The sequence below is a fragment of the Sciurus vulgaris genome (assembly GCF_902686455.1).
Source record: "Sciurus vulgaris genome assembly, chromosome: 2".
NCBI classification, from domain to species: domain Eukaryota; kingdom Metazoa; phylum Chordata; class Mammalia; order Rodentia; family Sciuridae; genus Sciurus; species Sciurus vulgaris.
In genome coordinates, this window is record NC_136462.1 from 76,449,855 (window position 1) to 76,469,793 (window position 19,939).

The 19,939-nt window shown below is 39.6% G+C and overlaps 1 protein-coding gene across 2 annotated transcripts in view; it reads left to right on the top strand.

Moving 5' to 3' along the window:
• Positions 1 to 19,939, top strand: part of STXBP6 (syntaxin binding protein 6) — a 244,085-nt gene that overhangs the window by 15,163 nt on the left and 208,983 nt on the right. Inside the window, exon 2 of one of the 2 annotated variants that reach the window (XM_079127279.1) lies at positions 8,496 to 8,575. The exons of the other annotated variant lie outside the window; for it this stretch is intronic. The gene's annotated coding sequence lies outside the window, so the exon portion shown is untranslated. The remainder of the gene's footprint in view (positions 1 to 8,495; positions 8,576 to 19,939) is intronic. 2 annotated transcript variants of the gene reach the window in all.

Here is a 19,939-nt window from a genome sequence, read left to right on the forward strand (position 1 = left end):
TAGTATTAGTTTTATTAATAGCAAATAGTTGTGCACATATGGTGTGCTTGGCACTGCACTAAGGACACTTTGTGGGTTCTTTTGATTCTCTCATTTATGTGATCTAATTAGTCTCTTTTTACAGAATAAGAAGTCAAGCCTCAGAGAGGTTGTCCCTTGGTCCCAGAGTTACACAACCCATCATGTGACTCCCAAATTCAAGTTCCTGACTACCACACTGTGCTGTGTGGAAGCAGTGAGCAAATGGAGAGTGTGCTCAGAATCTGGGGCTATCCCTGACAAATTTGATATCAAAAGAGTGAAGATCAGACACTTATTCATAGGAAGTATGTCAATATGGGTAACTCCTGCGTTTAAGATATACTCAGCAAGGAATAGGGAAATTAATCATGGTAGATTTTGAGAAGAAACAAGCTTTTGAAGAAGAAAGACTTCCATTGACATTTAAAGGAGGAGGGAAAGATAATTTGATCTCATATAAGGTTCTGACCTATATATATCCTTCTAAGGCTTTCATGGAGAGAGATGGTATTGTGAAGTTTTAGAAGGTTCTAGGGAGCAATTTTACTTGGAACAACTTTCCTGGTAAGTTTGTGAGTATTCCCAGCACCTCTTCCCCCTGCCTTTATCAAAAGTAAAACATACAGGGCCAAGATCATATGTAGAGCCCCACTTCTTTTCTATTCTATTTCCTGTCCCTGCTTGGGAAAGGAGGAAGGACAGATATGGATATTATAATTCCCCTCACCTTGTGCACTTGGCACATGTCACAGTGCCAAGCTGGGGGAAGAGACCCTGAGAGCCCTCAGGAAGCACCTCTGTGTAAGGCAAGAAGTCTGGTTTAAAATCCCGTGGGGGGCTGGGGATATAGCTCAGTGGAAGAGGCCCTGGGTTCAATCCCTAGAATGTCAATCAATCAATCAATATGATATCCTGCAGGACCATTTAATCTGCATATTTCTCAGGGTGCTTTAAACAATTTTTTATATCAAATTTTTGTCTGTTATTTAATTCACTCAGCAAAAGTGCCTATTGTGTATGACCACAGCCAGGCAAGATTTCTGCTTTTATAGCTCCTTTTAGAAAGGAACTATATTTAGAAATATAGAAATAATTACACAGAATGTTACATGATCATTGTTGTAAATGCTCCATGTTAGTACATGTTTGAGGAGCTTTGGCTTGGTCAGGGAAATATGGGTGGCTTTCTTAGAGATGATGATGAGCTGAGATCTGAAATATAAGTAGGAGTTAAAGAAAGAGGAGATGATTTTCCAAAAGTGGCAGAATATGCAAAGGCCCTGTGGTGGAAGGGACCTTGGTATGAATGGGGGATATGAGCAGGCACTTGTGGCTGGGAGTGGAGAGTATAATGGGTATGAGAGAGAGTCTTTCCTTGAAAGTCACAAGTGTTTCTGTCACGAATTTGAAGTGGTCAGATTGACATGTTCCACTTTTGTTGCATTACAGTGAATGGATGCATGAATTGCAGGGGGTCTGAAAGGAGATATGAATGGGTCAGCTTAGAATTTATCTAGTAGTTAGGAAGAAATGATGATAGCCTGATCAAGATGGTAAGATGGAGAGAAAGAGAAGTGATGTGACCGGATGTGGTGGTAGGTTAGAAATCTGGGGTGAGAGGGAGGGAGGCACCAGAGATGGCTCCCTGGCTTCTAGTTTGTGTGATGGCACAACGCAGTGCTGTTCCATGGACGTGGGCGTGTCTCCGCAAATAATCCAGAGGCTGTTTGATAGGGTGTTTCTCTCATTCACGTGTACTCCCTCAGTTAACCCATGGTAGTGCTCAGCCTTTGTTTAATGTTTGAGCAGGAGGGGTTTCTATAGAAAGATGCCATGTGTGCTTGCGGGCAGAGCAGCTGTGTGCCAGTTAATGTGGCTGGAGAAAAGTGCTAGAGTGGGAGTCCAGGCCCAAAGGCATTTAGCCTTAGAGAGTTGTGCCTTCTGTTCAGGGAGCATTTCTGAGTCAGTGTGAACCTCTCAGCACTTGGAATCTTTATTTTTCCATTCATTCTAGACTTGGTCCTTCTGATCCTTAGTGTCTCCATCTGTAGGTGATCCTGGTAACACCAGCCTTCTGGGGTAGCTTGGAGGATTCTATTTGGTAACTTTGTGAAATGTGAAGGGTTTTATTTGGAGTCTGTCAATCTGTGCTTCCTCCCCTGCCCCCCTGGAGTCCTCCTCACCACTAGTGGGAGCTGTTGCTCAGAGGGCACAGGCCCCAGGATGACAGTTGGCTCTTGGCAAATGAGGTTGCTGTCCTGCACAGGTAATTGCATACATAAGTAAATGTCTGTATTCCTTTTTTTTTGACCACATGCAGTAAAGATCATTATTTATTTTACATTTATAAATATTTGTTGTTTCTTCCTTCTGTAAATGAGCCAGTGGGTGAGTTTTAGTTGATGTCACTCTGAAGGCTGAGGGAGAGGCAAGTGAAAGGGAGGTGAGATCCAGTTTCTTTTTTATCAAGATTGTTTTAGATTTCAGGTCCTGGGGTGTTCAGATTTCAGGGCCTCAGAGTTAGAGTGTGCTGAGGACAAAGGATTTCCTAACCTTGGTCTGCTCCAACAGTGCTTCCAGAATGCTTTTGCGTGGTAGGGACCTTGTTCAAAATGATTTGCCTGTGGATGGTCTGTTTTCCTCTAATTCGCCTTTGTTGTCTTAAGCGTTTCTACATATTAGTCCTGTTTATTTTTCTCCATCTCTGTCACTTCAAATATTCTGAAGTGATAATGCATTTCTGTCTTTAGCACTGTATTTATTCTAAGCCGGTGTGGAGGCATAACTGTAATTCCAGCTACTCCGGAGGCAGAGGCAAGAGGATGGCAAGTTCAAGGCCAGCCTGGGCAACTTAGCAAAGGCCTGTTTCATAAGAACAAAACAAAACAACAACAACAGCAAACAAGCATTGTATTTATTCTGTCTTTTCCATTCTTCACGTTATCTTGAACTCAGTGATACATACCATTGTCCATTTCATCCCTTAGTTGGAAGCAGGACATTTTTTAGGTTCTTTCTTAGAGTCCAGGAGTGACCTTGAGATATTTCATTCTATTGTGCTGGTCTGTTGTCATAAGCATGTTAATGATAAATAGGTTACCCTCTAAAATTAACTAGAGATAATGGGAAATAATAGCACATGCCAAATATTCTTGTATGTCCTGTGTATTAGGATGTCTAGAGCTAAGTTTAAAAAAAGGCTTGGGAGATACACATAGGTATGTTTCAAAATATTTTGTATGCTTAGTCATTCTTATTTCGTGAACTGACTTTTGCATAAAGATAGAAGCTTGTACTAAGATGACTAAAACAGATTTATTGCCCTCTATCTTTTTCCTTTGATTTTAAAAAAGCTTGTATTTTTAAAATTGAAATAAGGAATTTGTCCCTTTCTGGAAAGGATCCATTTGGTGTGTCAAGTTCATTGTTTTTGAACAGGAAAGTCCTTATATATCCAGTTAACCCTTTGTTTCCTCTTTCTCCCAGCCTCCCACCTTTCTTCCCATCTCTGTTTCAGAGAGGAGGAAACTGAAGCTGTACGGTTTCTACCATGACTCATTAGTAAACTCAGGACTCAACTGCCATCTCTTCATTCTTCAGCTCACTATGATTTTCTAGAAGTTTAAAATGTTTCTAAGACTCTTCATTCTAAAATCCAATCAGTTTCAGGTCACTCTCTGAGATGTTGATTCCTTGCTTTCTGATAACCAGAGCTTTAATTAGTTCAGTATGAGGGGAGAACCAAACAATGGTTTTATCTTGTTCTGAAACTAATATAAAAATTTGTAGCTCTATAAATAGTATTTGTTGGATCTGGCAGTGTTATTTGTATGTATGACTAAATAGTATTGACGTGTCCCAATATTTAATGTCTGGTTTGGCCCAACTTCCAACAGGAGGAGATTGAATTTGTGTTGAAATGTACTGTTCTTTCTCTGTCAGCTTGGTCTTTATGAGGGGTGAGTCCTTGAACTCACAATTTTTCATTCTGGGTTTGTGTAGGAAATCAGGATGTGTCTAATTAATTGTCATCTGGGGTGTCAGGAAATTCTCATAACAGTTAATTTCAATCCTCCTTAATTAAAAGTAAAGATCATGTTATACAGCAACAGGATTTTGTTCTTTCTTTTAAAGAGGAGGTGGGAGTCTGTGAGTCAGCTACACGTAGACCATAGCCTAGCAGGAGGAAGGAGGATCCAGCAGCTGTGTCGGTCTTGACTGTGCGGGTGTTGAGGTGGCTTTAGAAGCTGTGTGGAATGTGATCTGTGATCTAGCTGTCTCCGTGAAAAGCGGTCTGCTTAAAAATCAGTTCTCTTACTCGCTTGCCCAGTTCAGCAATCGTGCTGTTTTCTATACCAACCTCTAGAACGAAGAACCCTTGGGAATGGTGTCCTGCCCTCAACTCAAGGTCTTAGAGTCCAAATTAATTTGGCAGATATCGGCTTCCTCAAAAGGGCAAGAGACTAGTTATTAAGTCCACTGGACTCGTAGTAAGAATAAGAGTGTCAGGAGCAGAGTTGGAAACTGTGGTGGGAAAGCAGTGACCAGACTCTCTCTCTGAGTTCAGGAGCACCTTGGCAGCCCAGCTGGCTTCTCCCCAGCTGGCAGGGCAGGGTGCTGTCCTGGGTGCTGCAGTCAGATGGGCATGGAGGACTGGACTTTGGAGACTGGGGCTGTTCACCTTTCCTACTCCAGCTTATCCACCTGCTCCATCCCTTTCTCAGCTTCATCTCCCTGTGGCCGTTTGATAGGATTCTGGAGGCTGTGAAGTAACCTCCTCATCCACTTTCTACCTTTTCAGCATTCTTCAGACTCTTCAGACCCAGCGAAGGGTCATCACCTCTTGGTCATCTGTGATCATTGAACTTCCGCCTGGGACAGAATTGAACAGTGCTACTTCTGTACTTATTCTCAAGTATGATTGTTTGCTCACATTTCCAAACTGAAAATCTGAGGAATGAGACAGTGACTTGGACATTCTGGATCTCTTGTGTGGTACCTGATATATGCTTTAGTATCCAAAAGGGGATGGAAGTGTGGGGCCCACAGAAGGACTGGGGTGGGGGCGGAGAACACATGTAGTAGCTAAGCTATGGGGGGAGGCTTTAAGGGTGGACAAGAGAGTTGTTTCTGCCATGCACTTACTGAAGAAGATGTATAACAGGGGATGAGAGTGTTGTTAGGGAGAATGAGCAGGAGCCAAGCTGTTTCCTTTTTTAGTTTTTTCCAGGGTAGAAATCAAGTAGATGGCAAGAGATGTTTTAGTCATTTGGCTTTCCTTTTAAAAGTTCTGGGTCTTAATGGAAAGATCCATTCCTTATATGTAAAACAGAATGATAACCTTATGAGGTAGGTTCTGTTATTAATGTGAGGATACATTGAGACTTAATAAGCGCTCAGCTCCTGACTTGTGTGCAGTGAGGGCTCAGTAGGGTAAATGGTAGCTATTGATGTTACTGGCTTGCAGTGTGTCATAGAACCTTGTGGTACCAGTCATACATGTTCAGAGACAGAATTCTTCCATGTAGATTCGTGGGGTGTCCAGGTGTTGGGATTCATTGGAAATGGAATTCTGTCTTCTCTTTCCTCTCCCTAATTAGATAGTGCTATGCTTGTTTTCAGAAAGGAGAACACCTACCAGTTTCTTAGGAAAAACTTTCCACCTGCTAGCATGTGATTTTAAAAGAAAATTTTCACACGAGGTATCACATAGGAGTCCTGTTTGTTTAAAATAATATATTTAATATCTATGCATAGCTAGTTCTATTTTGATGTAGAAGCAAGTCAGGTTGGTCTGGGACAGCTCATTTTAGTTTATGAGTGCTCTTGTTTGTATATGTACAATTCTTTCCCCACCAGTGGAGAGCCATTTAGAGATCAGTGATGGGAGTTAGTTCCTAACAATATTTATGCATGCGTGTAGTCATTCATTCTTTCTTTCTTTCTTTCTTTTCTGCTCTGTGTCTCACTGCTTTTCTTGCCTAGTTCTACAGTGTTAAGTCCTAGAAATTTTAAAAAATATTTTCTTTACTCTTCTAAGAGGTTACTGTAACTGCCAATGTTGATGACCATTTATTTGTGCCTCTGAACCCCATCTTTTTGGAGTACTTTATAACCTGTTGCTTTTGGGATGTGCAGTTACTTTTTATTTGCTGCCTAAACATGGGTCAGTCCTGCTGTAGTGACTTCCTCAGCAAAAAAAGAAAAGGGGCATGAAATAGCTGTACACTCAAATTGGGTGGTATGGATGCACCATCGAGTCTCTAATTCCCAAACCTAAAAGACTTGGAAAGCTCTGATAACTCATTTGGTAGTAATATCTGATGTGAATGAAATGTGAGTCTGTTTATATTCTTCACTTATCTCATTTAGTGGCATTATTTTTAAATTTCCTGTAGCATTATCGCTGTGTTTAAGTATGGGATGCTGACTTACGCTTTACTAGCAGCAAAAGGTGTTTGTACCATATTACTTTCTAAAATGTCAAAAATTCTGAATTCCAAAACACATCTGGCTTTAAGGGACTTGAATAAGTGATGTAGACCAATAGTATATTTATTAGGGCCTCTAAGCCATTTTACATGTGAAAACTTTTCCTTGGGCTTCTCTGCTTGGCACCATCTCCTAGTGGTGTACAAATAAAGATCTCCCTTGCCTGTCATTCCAGGAACATTTATTGAATTGCTGTAGGTTGGGATTTGCACTAGTGATGAAACCAAAACATTGGCTCTCCTTTTCCTGCAGAAGTTCAAAACCTTATGATAACATAAAAGTGCTTTAATAGTAGTCTGTGGCATCCTGAGTGTGGTAAGATAACCACAGCCAGAAACTGTGTAAAAACAAAAACAAAAAAAATTGCAGGGGCAAAGAAGTGTGGAAGAGAATGTGATCAGGGTGCAACTATATATTTGCAATGGTCTTTTAAAAGTGAAGTTGGAGATAAGGCTACAGAGGAGCCAGTTTCTCAGACCTATATCTATCTACCATTCTAATAGTTGAGGATTAATCCTTGCAATAAGGAGTCTTGGCCTGGGCTTGGACCAATTGGATTTGCATTTTAGAAAGAGTCTTCTGACTTCATCTTCAGGGACCCCAAAAGGAAATCATTTCAATATTTTAAGCAACAAGTGTTTTTGCTAGTAGTTCTAGTGATCCTTTACTTTATGTAGGACTTCTGAGCTTGTAAATGACTTTCTCTTGCCTTAATTTCTTTTGTGATAGCCCTGCGTAGACAACAAGTAAGGAAACAAGTTCAGAGATGTGACTTCCTTAAGGTCATATTGAGAAACTGGCTGTAGTAGGTGTCCTAATTCTACATTCATTGCTGCTTGGACATGATGTCAAAAGGTTTTAATAAGTTGCTCAGTTACTAAGAATGCTTATAAGTAATCACCTGCACATCTTTCACCTGTATACCCATTGATTAGACAGACTGCCAGCCTCACGAAGACTTAGGGTATTCCATTTGATGTGCCTTTGACAAAGGCAGATTCAACATTAGGTATCACTGAGAATTTGCTAGACCATTTCTCCTCCAGAGCCATCTATGAAAGTCTAGGAAAAAGGAACCTTTGAAAACACAAAGGGAATATTATTTTCATTATTAAATATCTCACATGTACTTATTACCAATTAGTTTTAAATAATCAGGCCTATCAGTCTGGTTCAGATTCCATACAGTATGTTTCTTGGCTTTTGCAACAGATTTTTTTTTTTTTTTAAATGAATGTTGGATGTTGAAATCAAAAGGCTGCCTGCATGTACTGATTAGAACTATTAGCCTTACACATTTGCTTTGCCTTAATTTATGTAGCAATTAGGTATAACATGGCACCTTTCCAAATGGGTATTTTTGAAACAAAAAAACAACCAAAAAAAATCATTAAATGGACATAGTTTATTGCAGAAGAAACTTGTCCCTTGATGAGAGGCTTGGTAATGGCAATTCATAAGTACAAATCATCTTGTGACTCACATTTAAAACTAACAGTCAACTCTAAGTTTTTGTGTCAACCTGTCCCCTTCTGAGTTAGCAGTGAATTTAATGATGCAGTTGTTTTCTTACACACCTGGTAGAGTATTTGCGCTAGTTAGAGAAAAGTCAAGTTCTAAGTTATCTCAGTCTTAGAATCCATGACAATTTAAAAGCATTTATTGAAATTTATGATTTTCCTTTTCAACCTTTGTATCAGAAGAGCTTCTGGGGCCCAGAAGGTGCTCTAGAGACCATGCAGACTTCGTAGCTGGACTGAGGAGAAATGGATCAGAATGCAGATTGCATAGATTCAAGTCCACTCTTCAAATTTATTAACTCTAACTTTGGGTAAACCCATGAGCCTCTGGTTCTTTCTCTGTGAAGGGAGGCTTCAGATAATGTTTTTCACAGATTCTGAGATGTATGTTTTTGTTTGTTTTAACGTATCTTAAAATAAGGGGGTTTTTTTGTTTGTTTTGTTTTGTTTTTAAATTTCAAGGCAGAGTCTCCTTATATTGCCAAGGTTGAACTTGAACTTGTGATCCTCCTGCCTTAGCTTCTACGTAACTGGGATTATAGGTATGTGCCAATAACATGTGTTTCATAGTACATTGTTTGTTATGGTTTAATCTCTGATGTTTTTCCCCCCAATGTAGTGGTGCATAAAATAATGGTGTATCTTACAGCTGTGATTTCTTAGGTTTGCTGAAATATGGTTATATTTGCGAATTTTCCAGGTTGTTGTCAGGATTAAATTACATGTTTGCTAGTAAACTTGCTGTACTGCCATACAAGCAAAAGTACCTTTGCACATCTTTTGACAATCTTTCTCTCATTTGAATTTGTTATGGTAAAACTTTACGTGTCTTAAAAATAAATGGGAAAGAAATGGAAAATGGAAATTGCAAGGTTACATGAATTCAGATTCCAAATATCTTTCTTGAATATTTAAAGTAACAAATATTTCAATAGAGTTTTACAGTTGACTTCCTGAAAGATTTTTTCTTTTCTTTTCAAACAATACCTGAGTAATACTGGTCCTACTCCAAAGGGTAGGTGAAAACCTGTCTGTGGTTCATGGTACAGTCATAGTAAAATGCCTCCTCATTTGATATTACATTGAGTAGGTTGTAATTTCACCAAGTTGAAACCATAGTTAATAATTATAGAAGAGAATATCTTAATGGTTCCCCACTTGTTTATAAGTGAAATAGTTATTTGCCTTCTTGGTATTTTGTCAAAAGTTTCCAGTTTCCTTGCTGAAGGTCTTAAAATACTTTTTGGCAACTTGTAGTGCCAGCATTCAGGTTAGGATTGTGTTTTATGACTCCCTGTTTAAAACTGCTTTTTCAGAGAGAATTTAATGCAGAGAAAATTTAATCCCCTTTCCCTCTCCCCTTGCAATAAGAACTCTGAGGAAGGCCAGCTTCCGGTAGGAGGCGGGAGGATGGGAAGATCTGAATTTTATTTTGGACAACTTGAATTTGAGATGAGTTTGAAGCATCCAAGTGAAGATGTTGAGGAGGCAGCTGAATTTGTGAGTCAGAGATAAAAATGTGGCATATTTGGTGTAGAGATGGTAGATGAAGGTCCGATCTTGGGTGAGAATCACCTGGGAAACAAGAGGCTTAGAACTAGAGGTTGACAAGCCACCTTCAGCCAGAAAACCTGTTTTGTTTGGCCTATGTAATGTTTTTAAAATATTTGAATGAGTTGCTGTAGCTTATGTTTATGGCTTTTTGGCTGCCCAGAATATATTTTCTCTTCTGGTAGCAGCACCCTAGTTTTCTTTTGAGAAATCCGTTCTCCTCCAGTCTCAGACATTATGCCTCAGGGAAAGTTCCATCTCTGATTACAAATGCAGTAGGTGACCCAGGAGTGCCTGATCACCCCCACCCTAAGTCACGGAACCACAGTGTTGGGTTCAACAGTGAGCTTATCATCAGTGTTGGTCCAATGAGAATTTTGAGAGTACTGGGGGCTCCAGGAAGAGAAAATTTATTGGTTTATGCTTAAAGCTAGCGAATGTGGACTAGAGGCACAGCAACTTCCACCCCAGGGGAGACAGAGCTTATCTGAGAATGGGGACAAGGAAGTAGAACACAGATAGAGAACTGGTCCTGATCCCACTGATTAAACCCAAGCTACACTGTAGGCCCTTCAGTTAAAGAAGCCAGTAAATTCTCCTTTTGTATTACCCAGTTTGAACCAGAAGTTCTTTCACTTGCACTAGAATGAGTGCAATTGCCAAGATTTACAAATTGGGATTTTTCACATAGAAAGGAGGACTTTGGACTAGAGCTAAGTAATTAATTGTTGTTTTAGTAGGAGTATTGGTGCCTATTTATTGTAGCTAATACCACTCTCTATTGTCACCTTGCCTGATGCCCAGGTTCTGATGTCAGTTATCCTGCTGATTCTGCTGTTTTAAATTGTGGAGCTGAGAGGAAAATGAGAGTCAACTTTGTGTCACTCAATTGTATTATTTGCTTGCTGCTATTGATAGTTGGGCTTTTTGATCCCTTGTCTAGAGTGAAAAGATAAGAGAGCCTGGGCTCATGCATAGAGGAGTCTGACTCCCAAAGAATAGGGAGGAGGACAAATTTGTTAAAAGAAGGGAGCCATGACCACAGGAAGGAAAATGTTGGTGGAGGCCAAGATAAGGTGTGTTTCAGGGAGGAATCAAAAGCATTGCTGTACTGTTGAGGTAGAAAATATTTAAAAAATGGAAAAAAAAAATCTGTTTTTAATTTGGCAACAAAGAGGTCATTATAGACCTAAACTGGAGCTATTTCAGAGAGTGATGGGGCCATGCCAGGTGAGGATGGGTCAAAAACGAATAGGAGGTAAAAAAATGGAGACACCCAAGGAGAACAATGTTTGTTTTTCCTCCAAAGGGAAGAAGAAACACAGCGAAGTAGCTGGACACACGTGAGGGAGAGCTGGAGTGCTGTGAAGCAGGACTTGAATACTTAAAGTGCCCACGGGAAGGATCTGGCTGAAAAGGAGAAGTTAATTAAATTAAAAAAGGAGACAAAAAGGACAATTGTTCACATGAACCAGAGAAGGATACAGTGGAATCTCAAGGCCAAGTGGAGCTGTTTAGATGCGAGGAGGGAGCAGGATGCAAAGGGAGGGAAGAGGATGAAGGTTGGCACAAATGTCAGGCAGTTGATAACAGGAAGTTGCTCTGCATGGCGGCTTCCATTTCTCTTCTAGGTGGCAAAGCCATCTGAGAATGTGGGTGGTGGCATGGATGTCAGCTGGGCTGCAGAGGCTTGAAAGTGACATAACAGTGGAGGAGGGTGAGAGAACGTGTTGGTGAGAGAAATGTGGTGGGCTTGCCTGCATTACTGAGGACTCATTTACAGTTGTTACTCATGAATGTTGAGTGACGCTCGCTACTGCCTGTGTGTGACTTTCTCCAGTGCCCAGGTGCTCCACTGTCGGTACAGACAGCTGCAGGTGGCATCACCTAAGACTGGAGTTTGGGCAGAAGTGGGAGGACAAAAAGAAGGTGAGCAAGTAAGTCTAGGGCCCTTGGTAACGATGTCATGGAAAGTGGGTTATCAGAGTGATGGCCTTTAGAAAGGAAGGTAAGGAGGAATGGACGTGAAATGGAACTTCTGATGAGGCCCACATGGTTGCTCACAGTGAAGCGGATTTCAAGAGGGAAGCCGAAGCTGAGGTTTTGAGTGGAGGGTTGGGATGTTTGGCTGGGTGATGGGTGGCTCTGGTGGAGGGGAGGAGAGGGTCCTTGCATATGAGGTAGTGGAGACCAGAGATCAGAGTGTCAGTGGATTTGGTTATTGAGATCACCCACGCTGATTGCAGGATTGGGGAGGAGAGGAAGATTTTGGCCAGGGTTCAGGTGAGGTGTTTGGGTTGGCTGTTATCTGAGACCAGATTTTTCCATTTCCTCTAAACCTTACCTTTGATTTCAATGGAAATTCACTTGGAAGAGTACATGTAAATGGCTTCAGGCCCACCTCTCTGCTTCTGAAATATATACTAGGTGTAATAATTTTTTTAATCTGGAAAAGTATTTCTTTAATCACTTTATAGTGCTGCAGAAAATGTAATTCACTTAAGCTTCTTGAGTTCATAGAATCTTCAGTTGCTGGAATAATTTGGTCCTCATTTTTGCCTTACATGGGCATATTGCTTGTGAAGGTAGCTGACAGTGCAATCAAAACCTTCAAGAACAGGCCAAGTTTAACTGACTCCCTGGTGGCTCTCACTGTGATGAGCTTTGGAAGAAGAGTAAGTAGGAAGCTCTGTTACAGACATCTGTTGTCATGTGCAGTGCGTATTGGGCTTGGCAGCAACTGAAGCCAAATAAGCCCCTACCAGTCTGTAGTTTATATGCAATAATCTGGGCTCAAAAAATACTTCTCTGAATGGCAAGGCATTCAAGCCAGCATTTCTTATACTTGAGAGGGAGATTCACCAAGGTGGGGGGGAACCACTTGGGTTTTATAATAAGATACTAAATCTAATCATCTCAAAACATCTGAAGGTTGTGATAAAAATCTTCACTAAGTAATCTGGAGGCAGAAATCTACAATCAAAAAGAAGAAGAAAAAAGGAATTTAAGCATGTAGTCTTTTAGATACAGCTGCTTGTTACTGATACTCTACTTGTTACTGATTCTGAAAAAGATTAGTGAATGACAGAGCACGGGGCAGGAGTGCCTATGCTTCCAGGCTGAGGATGACTAGGAAAGATTGCCCGTTCCTCAGCACCCAGGATACCTGCCACACAATGGAGTGTTTTATGGCCTAGAGATGCTTTGCTGCCAACTCGGCGGTTCCCTCTGCTTTCTCTAGGGCTTCCTCCTTATTCTGTCCCAGGAACCCACCATCCTGATTTTGCCTTTGCTTTTTCCAATACTAACACCTTTCTCCCTCTTTCTCCTTTTCTCATCTATCTCATCCATTTTTTTCTTTTTTTAAGCTCCATGGAGCCAAAACCAAATCAAATGTGGTGCTAAATTTTCCTTTACATTTATTGTTCATCTTTGTAACTTACTAAGTTAGGTCATTGATAGATTCATAGGTTGCTAGGTTGTGAGAAAACTTAGATTTTTTTTTCTTTTCAAACTAGTTCCAAATTAAGAATCATTTCTCTACTAAACTCAAGGCACCAGTTCCTTTAGACCCCGAGGTGTTCAAGGGTCATAAGACTTGGGTTTTCCTGTCTGGGACTTTAGGTCTTTAAGAATTGCTTCAGTTTTCTCTAACAAGGAAAAGAGAGCATCGTTTGTGAGCATTGGCTCTCTTTATCATCTACTATTTTATTGTATGTAGCCAAGTAATAGTTTTTTCTTGCTCTTCAAATAGGGAAACCATCTGCTTTGTTCTTAGCATTTTTCTAAGGACACATGCTTAGTTCATTTGGTCACAAGTCTTCCTGTGGCTGTTTATTCTCCTGTGCTTTTGTGTACATCCTCCCTAAGCATTTTAAAGCCTGTAAATGTGGGAGGTGAGGTATAAGGCCACTTTAGCATTTCTTCTTGGACTCAAGGAGCAGAGGGCATCAAGTGGACATTGCAATCAAGGAGCCCTGGCTTCCTTCAGATCCCCTCAGAAGTCCAGTTGGGATTGCAAAATGTCAGGAATAATGCCTAACACATAGTAGGATATTAATTTATGGTAGATATTCTTTTGTTGTTGTTTTTGGTACTGGGGATTACATCCAAGGACATTTAACAACTGAGCCACATTCCCAATCCTTTTTTGTATTTTATTTGAGACAAGGTCTTGCTGAGTTGCTTAGGACCTCACTAAGTTGTTGAAGCTGGCTTTGAACTACAATCCTCCTGCCTGAGCCTCCCGAGCCACTGGGATTATGGGTGTGCACCACCATGCCTGTCTTATGGTAGATGTTGAGTCTTTTTAGCTGAACAAGAAAATCCTACTTTGAAAAATTTTATAAATTAAGAATCTATTATCTTTGGGACTAGAAACATCTCTAAAATGTTACAGGGAAGGAAGTTGTGGCCTGAGGGATTTGTGACTATACCCAGGTCATGCCATTTATTTTGGCAGATTGGGACCAGGGCTAAGCTCTCTGAGTTCTGAAACCAAGATTTTCCTACTACTCCAGCATGCAAGACTCTGAAAAGTCACTCCCAAGGAAGGAGTGTGGAAAACTTGGAGGAAAGAATTATTGGGAGGGTGTACTAAGGGTACCTTGGGTGGTAATTCCAAAGAATAGCATAAAGCATAGAAGGTTGGTCCCCTGTTGTTTTTTCACATCACTCTGATGGTTGGCTTCTACCTCTGGTTTGCTTTAGTACATTCTTGTTCATTACCTTGGAAAACCAGGGGAGTTTGGATTCTTAAGGATAATTGTAACCTTTCATAATACCCAAGTTTCATTGATTTAGCAGCATCTAGCAAAGAGTGATCTTTGGGAGGAACTGTGGGGTTCTAATGCATTGCTGCCCAGGCCTTGGATAGGTGCTCAGTATTTTACTGGGGTCAGAGTGTATTAAAAATTACTGGGAGTCCTGTTTACCTTGTAGAAAGGATGAAAAAATTAAGAAGTGGTATAGTAAAGTGGTGATAAAACAGAAAGGAGGACATGAAGATCAGGTTAAGAATGTTTTCTGGGTTTGCTGAGTTGGAGGTGGTGTACAATTGTGTCATATGCTACAGAGAAGTTCTGTATTTCCTTGCTTTGGGAAGAAGATCTGTGAGTGATCCACAACAAAGAACCTTTGGACAGATGGAAAATTTGAGCAGAAAAAACAAATCTGAATTTGAGCTAGAGGTGGCAAACTGGGATTTGAACTTAGACAGATTCAAATCAGGCTGGAGAGCTCAACCATGGTGCTACTTGTCTGCTCTGCTGAGATGCCTACCATGATCCATGGCCTAGGAGAAACACCCAGTTGAGTAAGTCCTTGCTGTTCCAAGTCCTGTCTTCTACCCATGTATGTTAGATCTGAGAGTTAGCAGCAAACTTTCTTGGAAGGACTCCTGTTCTCTGGTGTCCTCCTGGAATTCTTAAATCAAAATAAACTTTGGTATGCATTTGACCCTAGGCCACCCTTAATCAAATTATGATTTGTTGGTTTCCATGGGATTTCTGATCTTTGAATACATTGTATCCTTACCTTGGACTGACAACCTCTTGTCTTGGTAACTGAGCATCAACAGGTATTCCCTGCCCTTTGGATCAGCCCAAAGCTTCTGGTTATTGTACATGTTCTTGTGTCTTACTTCCTGATGTTCCTTTGGCCTCTGAACTTCTGCTTCCTGCATCCCTTACATGGATTCTGAATGCAGCATTTCTCCCACCTTGATCTTCTAGTCTCATCTGATAGGCTTTAGTGAAGACTAGAAGTGGGTGAGCTTTTACTGTCTTTGCTGATTCTATTCATGTTTAATATTCTTTCTCCCTTGAATATTGATCAAAGTTGTACCCAGATTGGGGAAACCTCGGGATAGGAAGGATTTCTTGCTTTCATATCTTAACAACTACAAAAGTTAAGATACGAAATACTGCTTATCTTCCTAGAATTCTGGTGAATGGAAATTTTCTCATTACATGCACTTTTGTTTGGTGCAGATATATAAAGCCAGAGATACTACTTTGCACCTAATGTCTAATTACCTAGGCCATTGATTATTCTATTGGATCATTTGTATTAACTCCTAATAAACATTTTATTGCAGATTCAGCACCATACTTTATATATCTCAACAACATTCCCCTCAAATTTCTTTCATCTCTTCTGACTGCCAACTTCTTTTCTTTGATGTAAGCTTTATAACTTTGCTTTTAGTTCTCATGCCAGTTCCTATATTATCAGAGTATTGAGTAAATCTCATTCCTTCTCTCTTAGTTTCTTGCAGCATGGAAAGTATTGATTTTTTTTTTTAAAGTTTTATGCTTTTCTTGGCTTGTTTTATGTCTTCAGCAGTTCTTTTCTTGTCCTGTTAATAAGTTCACAAACCAGGAATCTATTTGATAGTATAAACATGCCTGACATTTTCTTTTAAGTTGTATATGGTTGTATAAGACTTAGGTTCCTTTAGGATCTCATGAGCATTTCCTGATAATCCTTTTTGGCATAGATTTTTTGAATTTCTTTTCTTTAGAAAGGGTCATGGGGAATTTGGTATTATTGGAAAATATATTCCCAGTATAAAGAACCTTTGAGAGGGTCAGGAGGTCATTTAGTATCCAGTTCTCAGAATTTTCTAGAACTTCAGAGTTGGTATGATTCTTCCTAGGTCCAAAGAGTTGAGAATCTGCTGCCATTCATGATTATAAAAAGCAAAGGGGACTCTAACTCCATCTTTATTATTTTTTCCTAGAGAAAAAGTTAGTTTCTACTTTGGGAAAAATAGAGTTAAGGTTTAAAATAGAATACAGTACTTACTGATGAAGCTAAATAGAACTTTATTGGTGTTCCTTGGATAAAAAAAGAAACAAAAGTAGAGTAAAAAATGTAATAGGTCATAAAAACAGGATTTATTGAGTACATATGTATTAAGTACTGTTTGTTTTCTGTTTTTCGTTTAGTTATTTTAACAACCCTATTGTCCTCCCACTCTTATTTTTATTTTATAGATGAGGAACCCATGATAGGCAGGTTCAACAATTTCACCAAGGTCACACACCTAATAAATGACAGATCAACAGTCTTAACCTTGATGAGCTGATTCAGAGCTCATACTCAACTGCAAGGTCACACTGCCATATTTTGAGTCATTTTGACTTTTTTCTTCACGTTTAGTGTAGCCTCCCACCATATATCTAAGGCACAGGAAAAGTGGCAATTCCAGGGTACTTTTTCTCTCTTGTTGTTGTTTGTTTATTTAATAGCAGGGTTAAGAAAGAAGGCACTATGTAGTCTAAATCAAGTTTAATTAGACCCATGTGGAAAACATAACAATTATCCATGCCAAATTTTGAACATTTTTCTTTTTGCATGTTCAATTATTAATAGTCACGAATGTATATATTCTTTCATTTATTTTCTAAGTGGCAAAATTGAAGTGGGCATAGAGTCTACTGAGTTCTTTAAGAATGTTTATCTAAAAGGAATTTTTTATCCAAGAAAACAGCAAATCCATTCCTATTTGTGGGACACATCTTCTTTTGGAGAATAGGGCATTGCCAGGTGTGGAATCTTGGCATTAAACTAAACTCTCCTTTTCCTTCTTCCTTCTTGAGCTGGTGGAAGGGACAAGTGGAGGTGGACAGAGTGTATATCTGGAAGAGCAAGTGCAGAGGAGGGCACAGCAGGAGGCACAGCAGGAGGCACAGCAGGAGACCCTTCCATTAGCCCCAGATCTTCCTCCTTGCCCCCAGCTTCCTCCCCACTGAGGCTTTAGAGGAATCCAAAGAGGTCTCCTGCTTTGGGTTGTCCAAATATGATTTTTTTTTAAATAGCACTTCTCTTTAGTCTTGAAGAGGATAAGATAATGGATATCCTCCCCTTCCCAGATACAAATAAGGATCTTCTTATATTGCTTTTGTAGTTAGATTTAAAAATCTACTGTGATAGTTTTTACTGTTTTCTAGATTCTATTTTCTTTAAGCTATAGAAAGGATCTTAGAAATAGAAAAGAATAGGGTCTTGGAACAGAATAGGGTCTTAGAAATAGAATATCAGTTCATGTAAAAAAGAGCCATCACTAGATCTTTGATATTGTAAGCAACTTAAAAGTAAGATTTATTAGTTTCCTCCAACATTAAGCATAATGTAGTAATCACAGAAAGTTTGAGAAATTCAAAGAAATAGAAGAACAAATTCCTATCATTTCTATAGCCAAGAAGAAAGAAAAACAAAACCTTAATGTTTCTTTTTCTTTTCTATTTTATGGGTTTTTTTTTTTTTCCTCACCTTTTTCTGGGTATTTCTTTTTTATAGTGATCACAGTATAAATATGATTTTATTTTCCCATCTTGTTGGAAGGGTGTCTAAGGTGTAGAGACCACTGGCTCAGAACTTCTTTGCTGAACATGCTCTGTCACAGTTCAACCTTGCAGTTCTGTGGTGGCAGCCTCGTTCATCAAGTCCCAGGTGAGCTCCTACCCTGTGCCCCACACAGTGCTGCAGGCCGAACAGGCGAGTGTGCAGTCCTTCCTCTGGGTAGCCTACAGGGTAGCGGAAGAAGTCAAGCAGGCCCTTTTGTGGTTACTTTTAATTTTGCAAAACATTTATTTTTGTACAGAAAATTTTAAACATGTACACAGTAATGAGAATATAATACTATATCCAGTGTGCCTTTCTCAATTTGTTGCCAGTTCTATTTCATTTAGACTGCAGCTCCTCTTCCTGTTCCAGATTACTTAGAAGCAAATCTCTAACATCTTACTTTTTCATTAGTGTTTTCTTTACAAATATTTTAGATAAGACTCTTTTCTTTTAATATTGCAATACAGTTATCAGATTTTTTAAAAATTCAGTAATTGGATGTAGAATTCTGTCAGTATTCAAATGTATCTGTTTTTCTCATTATTTTTCTTTTTTGGTTTGTTTGTATCAGTGGCCAGATAAAGGTCCCCACAATGTAAGTGGTTGACATGGCTCTTTGGTCCCTTCTAATCTATAGATTCACCTTTTATCATCTTATCCTTGTGATTTTATTGTTTTTCTAAACCAGACTATTCTGTAAAGTTTTCCATATTCTGGATTTGGCTGATTACATCCCAGGGAGTTAAATGTGAAATGTTCTATTTAGCATATCCCTTTAACTACTGTATTTCTTATGAACTGGCAGTTGTTTCCAGAGCCTGGATTGAATGCTGGTTTAATTTTTTGTCAAGAATACTATATGAGTGGTGTTCTGTATCCCCATCATGAGACACTTAACATCAGTTGTGTGTGTGTGTGTGTGTGTGTGTGTGTGTGTGTGTGTGTGTGTGAGAGAGAGAGAGAGAGAGAGAGAGAGAGAGAGAGAGAGAGAGAGAGAGAGAGAGAGAATGAACCAGTGCATTCACAAGATGGATGTCGATAGCCGGTGGTGATTGTTGCTTCTTAAATCCATTAATTCTTAAGAGTTTCAAAATGTTATTTCCTGCCAATCATTTCTTTGTTTATTAACTAGACTAATTCTATAAAGAGAAACTCCTGCTAATCAGCTATCTTCAGTTAACAGTTTAGGAAGGAATGGTCAGAAAACCCTCTTAATTCTTCTTTCCCTTTACTTACCAGTTTTAAAAATAGTGGACTCCTTATCATTCAAAGATAACCAGTTGGCAGGATAGCTCATTAAGAATTTGTAGATTTAAAATATCGTTTCCATCCATCACATTTGTTCTTACTAAGTTGTCCCATCTTTGGCCAGCAGGAGCCCCTGTGTTGGCTCCTGGTGCCTTTTGATATAACCCCGGTAGTCTTGGTCAGCTTCCCTGCTCTCTGTATGCTAGGTTCTCAGAGTGTGGTCTGAGAATGCAAGGGTTCCTATCACCTTATTAGGGAGGCTGTGAAGTCAAAACAGTTTTCATGATTCTGAGACATAATTTACCTCTTTTATTCTCATCTTCTCACATGCTTATGGAAGAGTTTTTCTAGAGGCCACATATTAGCTATTAGAATGTGTGCATATGTATTCTTGTGTTTTCTAGAATTTTCTAAGGTACACTCTTTGAATGCTTGGATAATTGCTGAGACTCTAAAGTGGTCTTAGGACCAAAAATCTTGAGAAATGCTGTTCTAGGCTCATCTTTCACGTGTCCTGCCACATACATATAATCATGGCCTTATACGTGGGCTCCTTATTTTTTCCAACTCCCTTGTGTGTGTGTGTGTGTGAGTGATCTGTTCCAAGTCTCACAGCTAGTAAGTGACAAAACCAGAATTTGAAGCTAGATGTTTATGCAGTAGTTTTTTTTTTTCCTCATAAAACAGAATCACTGCTGTCCAAAAGTTTATGATTAATTAAGGCTTAGAGGATGTAAACACTGCCCACTGTGCCA